A 9,670-nucleotide genomic window follows, 5' to 3' on the forward strand; every position below is an offset into this window, starting at 1 on the left:
ACAACGGTAAATGTAACCACACATTAAAAGGCAACACATACACACATCATTCTATGGCTGAAGTTGAAATGTACACATAGGTTTGCAGGTAATTTTTGAGGTGAGTAGAAAATAAACTGGGAGAGGATGAGCATATCCTTGGGATTAGAGAGCATGCTGTGGTCTCAGAGGAGATGTCTAATGTTCAACATCAAGGCGCTGTGGAGTAGTGGAGGGCAGAGAGCCCGTGGGGCCCAGTGTCTAATACCCCTTAACCGCTTCACTAGCAGCAGCTACAGAACCCTTAGGACCTACACACACACACACACACACACATGCACACACAGCACAGCCAGGGATGTCAATGAGCCACACACATCCACACTATATCACAGAAGATAAGAGAAAATCATACACACATTTCACAGGGAGGGCTGTATGAGTGAGTGAGTGAGTGAGTGAAGGGGTGCATAAGTAAACAGATGAATCATTGAATGAATTAGATGTAATTTAGTTTTCAAGATCATTTTCCACACTCTGTCTGACCCTTAGGGTGCTTACAAACTGCACACTCATTCAGCAGCATCCTTATACTGTGCTTTCACATAGCGTTTCTGCTGTATATAAAACTCCACAGAAAATGCAATCATTTCTGGCCTATTTCATTTAATACAATTATTTCTGTCACATATTTCCTTTAATAATGGTTGCAAATTATAAAATTGCAATCGTTGGCCAATGAGTGGGATCACATTTACATCCAGATTTTAATGAATCTGCATGGAACAACATAAAACCTCAAACTACAGCCATAAATTGCTTGAATAAGCTGGATCTGGTCAGATTTGCTGAATAGAAAGTACTGCCACTGTGCATGCATCAAACCTAACAAATTTCTTAAAAATGGTAGAGTACAACTGTATTTACATAGCTGTATTTCAGTTCTTCTTCTTCTTGTTTTAATATTTTAAAACAACTGTTTTCTGTTTTAAAATATTTGAAAATGTAATGTATTAATTTGCTTTCAAAATAGAAAACTTTTCAATAGCCATTACTCCAGTTTTCAGTTTCACATAACAGTTCATAAATGACATTAATATTCTGAATTGGTGCTGAAATTATATTTCTTATTGTTTTTGTTGTTGATAACCTATGACATGTCAGGTGTCAGTGTATAATAAGTATGCTGTGAGTTCTTAAGTTTACATATTGTTTTTTTTTTTTTTAAATAAATGTATATACTATATAATATATATGTACCATGTGAGGGAGTTCTCCCCTCCCCTCCCATAAAGTTGGTTGGGTCCATAGCCCATATTTTCCAAAACTTTTTCTCAGGTAGGCTACTGCTAGCGTCTGCTGTGAACTATGGGGGTGGTAGTATAATGTTGTGGGGCTGCTTTTGATTTTGCAATGCTGCTGACGTGTTTTCTGATTAACCCAATAACAAAGATAACACGTCAGCAGCGTCGTAGGTCAGCTGCGTCACTGCAGTGTTGTGAACCCGCTCACAACAGACCCGGAAGAGAAGACAATGCTGAATATAGTTGTAATTTTTGTTATTTTTGGACAGAAAGATCTTGGACTAAATATAAAATATGTTTAAATTTGTTCTGAAGATGAACATAGATCTTACGGGTTTGGAATGACATGAGGGTGAGTCATTCATGACATAACTGTAATTTTTAGGTGAACTAACCCTTTAAGGACAACAAAGTCAAGGTATTGGATTGGCCATCACAAAGCCCTGATATCAACCCAATAGAAAATTTGTGGGTGGCACTGAAAAGGCGAGTGCAAGCAAGAAGGCCTACAAACCTGACCCAGTTATACTAGTTCTGTCAAGAGGAGAGGGCCAAAATTCCAGCAAACTATAGTAGAAAGCTTGTGGAAGGATAGCCAAAACATTTGGCCCAAGTGAAACAATTTGGTAGGGGAATTCTACCAAATACTAAGGAAGTGTATGTATACTTCTGACTTTGATGAATGTGATAAAAAAAAAAAAAAATAGATAAAAATTCTCCCTTGCTCGATTCTTACATTTGACAATAATAAAAAAAGTTAATATTTATTCACCTAAAACAGAATAAAGTTTACTCATATTTAATGTATGACAGTAAAGACATAAAAGTATGTTATGTTCATACATACATATATATATATATATATATATATATATATATATATATATATATATATATATATATATATATATATATATATATATATATATATATATATATATATATATATAAATATAAGTAAACAGATGAATCAGATGAATATATATATATATATATATATATATATATATATATATATATATATATATATATATATATATATATATATATATATATGTGTGTGTGTGTGTGTGTGTGTGTGTGTGTGTGTGTGTATATACTGTATGGCCTTTTTTTTTTTTTTTTTTACAATCGTTTGTGCATTACTGTTGGAAACTTCATGTAATTATTCACAACAACCAATGATCAAAATACAAATTGTTCAAGATAGTTACCACTTTTTAAATGGCTTGGATACAATAAAAATACAATTCAGACCATTTGTTCATTACACTAAAATCACCAGTTCAAAATGACACAACTTAAAATCAAAGTATCACTATTTCAAAATGCAACTCAAACATCACATCTGTGTTGAGTGACTATTCATTTCATTAAAATGATCAAATTATCAATTGATACACAACTGCTCAAAATGCTAAGTAACTGTTGCATAACTCTTGATCCATAGTTTTTAATGGAAATTGATGAACAATATTACACATTTAGATTATTAAAGTGAAGCAACAGAGAATTGAATATGTATAAGTATGATAAATTGTGATCCCAAAAAAAAACCTAAATTCGTTATCATTGTTATCAGCATTTTCTTTTCCCTACAGTAAATGTCTTTTTAGAGGGTGATAGAGCTGGAAGTTTTTTACATATAACGTTAGTTTTATTATTTACCTTTCACTATTCACACTTAGTGTAAACAATATGCTATTAGTTGCATTTTCAAACTAGGCCTCTACCTTACATGTACTACACTCTAAGATTTATTATTATTATGATAATTTTATTATTAATGGTTCATATAATTATGGAGGGTGTTTCATTTGCATTTATTTTTATGTAAATAAACAAATATAATAATTGAACAGATATTTTAATTAGACCACCTAGGAAACTCTGATTCCACACGCATTTTAGTCATCTTATGTTACATTTTCTAATTAAGACAATTGCAAGAGCAGAAAGCAGCATGGGGAGATAGGGAGAGGAAGAGAGATGCGTTTTCACTGTAAATAGCTCTTAATTGTTGGCTTCCGGCTTTTCAGCCTGTTGGACAGTTCACCTTAGGGCAGATATGCCTCACGATCTGATTCACTGGCAATATCCTCATAATTGCTATCACTGCATGTCCAGATAGAAAATATTTGGATGACCTGCTGAACTCATTAAATTGTCAGTTAATGAATCTCGCATATGTCTATTTGTTTATATATATCATAATATATCATCAATTATTATAATAATATTACCTGGTGTTGGTGGTATACAGTAGAAATTAATTTTGTTTTTAGTTATACTTTAAAGGCAAACAAATATGTACCTCATCACATTATCATTAAACTGCAAACTACATATGGTGTGACCGAGCAGCACTATATAAATCGCAGTGTTCAGGGCTGAAAGCTGAGAGCAGTTTATCGGAGTAATGTTTGATCTCATATTCCAGACCTCCCTGACAGATGTTGACGATAATGCATTAGCTAAATATTCTGCCTGCTCTTTCAAATTGAGCTTGTTTGTTCACAAGCATCATTTGATGGCGTAACACATTTTTGGAAAATATTTATTTAGAACTCTTCCTGTTTGTTATGATTGAAACAGAGATTACTGTATCTGGAGAAATTGGCTAGATTGAAGTAAACCTATAATGGTCCTTCTCTTTTATTTAATTTGGACCTCTCCACAGTCGAAAACCCTCTCAAATTCAAATTCCTCTGAAGCTGTGAATGCAAATAAATCATTGGCTCTTTACCGGGTGTTATAGTCCTCAGCCTATTTGTGTGAATGTTGTAATATGCCCTGTTTATTCCCCTTTCATTTCTTCACACATGCAACTGAGGAGACAATCTTTTACACAAAACAGCTCTATAGATTTGATTACTGATGGGGTGCATATTTAGACAGGTTGTCTTAAAATTTCAATACAGCGATGTACTTCATTTAAAATGTTTTTTAGCAATAATTTCCACTTTATGGGGACCACTTGGTAATGTCTCCAGTATTTGCGCTGATGTGTCTTATTGGTCATATTTTGACATGCTTTCAGCATTCACTCAGCTCCTCATGAGTAGGTATGCAAGTTTATTCTTCAAGCTAACCTTCTCATAGTCTTTTTCATTTTTTTTCCATACCAGTTAATAGATAGCATGGAAGGTCTGGGCCACCTGGAACACAATAATGAGCATGTGAAATATTTTCAGAAGTGGTTTCAGAAAATCCTTCACACACAATATTTATCATGGAAATGTTGTCTGCCACAATTTTTTTTCTGGCAGTATCTGGCCCTTAGTTACCTCCACTCTCCCTCTCTATCATTGTTCTCTCTTCCATTTTACAATTGTCATCTTTTCCCATTGCAAGTTTTATGTCTTTTTGTTGTAAGAACTCACCCGCCAGCCCTAAAAGCGGAATCCAGGAGACTGGTCGAAGGTTTAATGCATATTCAGTCTTTTACTTGTGCTTGAGAATTTATCAGGATTTAGTTTAAATTGTAGTCTAGCTCCATGTTCAATCTGATTCCAATTTCGCGTGATCATTACATTTGGCCAGGCAATGTTTCTAATTAAAAACTGATCACAAATATTGATTATTAATTTAGATATTTGATTACTCTGGACTCACTATACTTTCAATTATCCGTTCACTTGGGGACCTGATGTCTCTTTTGAGCCTATGGGGCACCAGTCTCACGATCACAAACTCGCCAGTCCGTTGTTAGTCAGAGGGTGTGTGTAGACTAATACCCGTTTTGCCTGCTGCCTACTGCTTGTTTATGACAAAAGTGTAATTGACTTAGTCTTTTTACCATACAACTTGCTAACATCAGTGATAGACAGAATCAAAAGGTCTCAGTTGATGTGCCTACTGCTCCTATCATTCAGAGTATTCAGTTTGACCTATCCTGGCTGTAGATTTTGAGGTAACAAAAGCCTCCTTACAGTTTACTAGTCAATGATTTTAGTAAAGTTCAGAATAAATCAAATATAACATTTTATTATTAATCAGGTAAAACTGTATAATGCAAATTACATAATGAAACAATTAGAAGCAAATTAGAAAGTATAGTGCAATTCTGAATCATATTGTAAGCTCATGGCAACCCAGCTCCTGCACACAGACACTGTAGCCACATGGGGAACTGCTAAGTGATCCACGCAGGAGGCAAACAAATTTAACATAGTCACACATGTAACAGTTATCCTTATTTAAGACACATGGTCTAAAATGCTTTGCAAAGTACTCCAGTGTTTTAGAGAATAAACTTAACTAGCCAATGTGCACATGTAGTAGCGAAAACAACTATACAGTGTACTCTATGGGTACAATTACATTACAATTACAAACACAATTACATTTTTGAATAAATAATAATAAACAGTTCCTGAAAAGTAGTATTTTGTCACTCTCCTTATATACTCAGACGAGAAAGAAATCTTTAAATCTGTTGTCAAAACCTAAAATACCTTTTGGTTGATAGGATCAATGATCAAGGGTCACATCTGGCTTGAAATACATAAACATTCCCACAGACCCCTAAAGGTGGACACACTCCCTCCTCAGCATTATACAAAACTCATAATATAAATTGGACTGTGAAATTGAGACCAATTTACCAATCCCACAAATACCTTTAAAATTATGCCAAACATGAAAAGTTTATGATCATGAATTCTGAAGCTATAGTAAATATTTTATGTGAGCAGAGCAACTTGAGTTCTTGGCATTTCTCTGTCAACTTTTAATGTGGTTTTATTAACAAAGTTCGGGAGAAGCACGATCAGATAATCATTCAATTTGGCACAGGTGCATCTCGTTTAGCTAACCATCCTAAATAGCACACAATATATATATATATATATTAGGGGTGTAACGGTTCACAAAATTCACGGTTCGGTTCGATACGATACACTGATGTCACGGTTCGGTTCGGTTCGGTTCGGTACGTTTTAGATACAGCAAAATGCAAAAACATCTCAACTTTTCAGAATGCCGCAAGCGCACCGCGGGTCATGTGACAAGAACCAACCAATCAGCTTCATCCTTTCCCGTAACAACGTTGAAAACTCAGCCAAGATGAAGGAACAGCTGATCATAGTTGTATATGGATTGCAATTTTGAAATAAATTTAGTAGCAGAGCTACTGCAAGCGATTTTTAGAGCTGCAAATCCATTTATCCTTTGCTGAAATTTCCGCGTCTCATGGAGAGAGCACGTCATTGTTGCTTAGCAAAGACAGACGCCTCATGAGCGCTTCTGCCCAAGCGCTTTGGAAAGGAGTAGAAAGACGTGCTTAGCGTTTTCCACGCGTTTTTAGGAGCGATATGTGAACGGACCCTAAGGCGCTCGCTCACTCAGCACGCGCTGAAGGCTCATTGCAAAATGTCTAATGCATTTAACAGACCAGAAATATAAGATCCTAAAATAACCAACAGGTCTGGTGTTTGGGTGCACTTTGGATTCCCTGTAAGCTATAATACTGGTGTCTAAATGCTGCAGGCATAGTTTGTTGCGTGCATGTTTCTCCTTTTTTTCGTCTTTTCCCAGATACTGACACAATAAGGTGATGTCGGCGTAAATGAGTTGACATGTTTCAAGTATTCACGCTGGTGTTTTTTTTTTTTTTTTAAAGCAATGAAGCAACCGCGCGAAGCCCTCACTATATAGGATTTTAGAAAGAATGCAGAGCACTAGTGTAGTGTGCAAACTTACCACAGTGTGGATTTCAGAAAGTGTGCAAAGACTTCACGTGCACACTTACCATAACATGGATTTACAAATAATGTTCTAAGGAGGGGCTCTCATGTCACTCTGATCGAGCAGCTCATAGATGGAATCATGCATCTCAAACAATATGTTTGAGAGTCATCTTCTTTTTCTAGTCTGTTAAACGCATTGGCCATTTTGCAACGAGCCTTCAGCGCGTACTGAGTGAGCGAGCGCCTGACTGAGTCATAACATAACATCCCAGATAGCAAACAGTCATTGAAACTATGCTGAATCAACATCCCGTTGTCAACATTAAGTCATTGAATCAACATCGAACTCTGATGTTGATCCAACATCATTTTGCACCCTGATTTAATATTGAAACAATGTTGAAATTCTGTCCATAGATCAACGGAATTTCAATGGTATTTCAATTATCAGGAATATTGAAACAATGTTGAAATTTCAACTGAACTAAGGATCAACGTGATTTCAATGGAATTTCAATCATTTTTAAATGTTAATTTTAAATGTAATGCCATAAATTAAATAGCCTGCTTTATCTACAGCCAGGATGTTAAAAATTAATAGAACATTTAAAATCTTGTATAAAACACAGAACACACCACACTATTTAAAATCAAATTCCTGTTTATTAGCCTCTACTCTTTATTTACACTTCATTGTCATCTGATGCCTGCATAAGTTGTCGTCCAGTCCCTCCTGCCCGGTCTGGCGCATAGCGCAGCCACTTTTGGGTGAAAATTGGGTGATGGTAGCTGTCCCCATCTGCTGAGTAAGAGCATCTAAAACAGAAGATGAAATCACAATGCAAAACAAATTTAGCATTTAAGTTAAACAGAACATATATTTGAACAAATTCAGTAGCCTAGGCCTATGATTTTTCAATGATCGGATAAGGCAATAAGTTCTCGTGTTGTAGGCTAGATCATATTTCCCCTATATTCAAAGCACTTTTCAAAACTGCCTGTTCATGGATGTATTAGAATTAAAGGGAGGCAAAAAGGATTAGCTTGCAGTGACCTCTTTCATAAGGAAAATGTATGAGGCCAATTGACTCAAAAATGTTTTTTTTATTATTTTATTGGTTAAGAAGTAGTTGTTAACACCACAAATTTAATATAAATAACTGGATACTAATTAAATAGTTAATGTAGATTAGAGTTACCATAGACAAAAGATGTTTTGACAAAATAATCATAGACAAAAACCGTTGCATTCAGTTTTTGATGAGGTTTTGGGCTGGAAAACCAATTGCAAGTGGTGCAAGTTGTTTGCAGAAATAAAATAAAATGAAATCAAAAATATTGTTTTGCTTACTTGGTGTGCAATAGTGATCTGTAAAAGAACAGAAAAGACAAAAATTTCTGTTAAAAACAGCAATTAAAATTCACAATCATACAGTGTGACTGTACTTTATACATATGTACTCAGGTAACCAATCTGTTATTAAAAATATAAAAACAAAGAACATGAACAACATAATATACAAATTAAATATACAGTGGTTGATTCTTTTCAGCTACAGTTGATGTTATAGTAGCATTCAAGAAATAAATGTAAAATATAAAAAACGAAATACACTTTAATGTAGGCCTATAAAATATACAATTCTCATTAAAGCTAATGAATTACGCCCCATTAACTGGACTCCCCCGGCCTCTCAGATCACCATACATGTTAAAGGGATTTTAATGCTAAAATATGCTATTTTTTATGCTGCACTTTCTTCCTATAGTGAATATCAAGCTACATATATCTAGCTTCGCGCTTTGACACTTGCGTTTCAGATCGTTTAAATAGGGCCCATAATGTTTATTGAGATAATAGTACAATGTTGACATTTCAATGATTTATAAGTGATTAATAATATATTAACTAGTAACTATTAACCATTAAGGATTTTGTTTGATTCAGTTGTTTACTGAAGGCCCTGACTGAAACCCCAGGGTACTCAGGGTACTCACTGTCTGACAGCAGGTTCACTTAGACTCTGCTCATCATCACTGAAGAGTCCAGGAACAAAACAAGCCATCTGACACAGAGACAACAATATTTACTCTGCAGTTCCAGGTTCATTAGAAGGAAACAAGATAAAGCAGAGGTAAAATGCAGATAAAAGACAGAATAATATATATAACAACAATAATAACATATGTAATATACAAATTCTACTACTAATAATATAATCTTAAAATAACAGAATCTATATTTTTAATTTTAGGTTGAGTGTGACTTACGTTTTGATGTCAGGGACTCCTTAAAATTGGTGAAATATATTCTGAAAAAGGCATATTAATGTATTTCATGAGCTTCTTTCATGAGTATTTCATGAGCTTATTTTCATGAGTTCACCTGTATTTCTAAGTCAGTATCTCCCTTCAGCCACATTTCTGAATGGAGATACTGACTTAGAAATACAGATTTACTGAAGAAGCTCATGAAATACGTTACATTAATATGCCTTTTTCAGAATATATTTCACCAATTTTCTTTTCAAAAATCTTGGAGTTTCACTTTGTTCTGTATAGTTTATTTCTGTCCTCCTGAAATCACAGAACAATTTGTATTAATATCTGTTTATCATGAAATATAAACACTCATGTGAACTTGTTTTCAGCCGATTAACGTTACACTCTCAGTGTAAGTGACGTCATCGATTCAGT

General features: G+C 34.5%; 1 long non-coding RNA gene across 1 annotated transcript; it reads right to left on the reverse strand.

Annotated features, from left to right (window-relative positions):
• Nucleotides 1-7,240: 7,240 nt before the first annotated feature.
• LOC128016645 (uncharacterized) lies at nt 7,241-9,389 on the reverse strand. Its single transcript, XR_008184229.1, has 4 exons — nt 9,245-9,389; nt 8,972-9,039; nt 8,325-8,342; nt 7,241-7,789 (listed from the first exon to the last, which is right to left on the reverse strand). It is a non-coding gene; the product is annotated as an uncharacterized LOC128016645 (long non-coding RNA).
• Between the last annotated feature and the right edge of the window lie 281 nt (nt 9,390-9,670).

Source organism: Carassius gibelio, chromosome A7, assembly GCF_023724105.1.
Source record: "Carassius gibelio isolate Cgi1373 ecotype wild population from Czech Republic chromosome A7, carGib1.2-hapl.c, whole genome shotgun sequence".
Classification (NCBI taxonomy): domain Eukaryota; kingdom Metazoa; phylum Chordata; class Actinopteri; order Cypriniformes; family Cyprinidae; genus Carassius; species Carassius gibelio.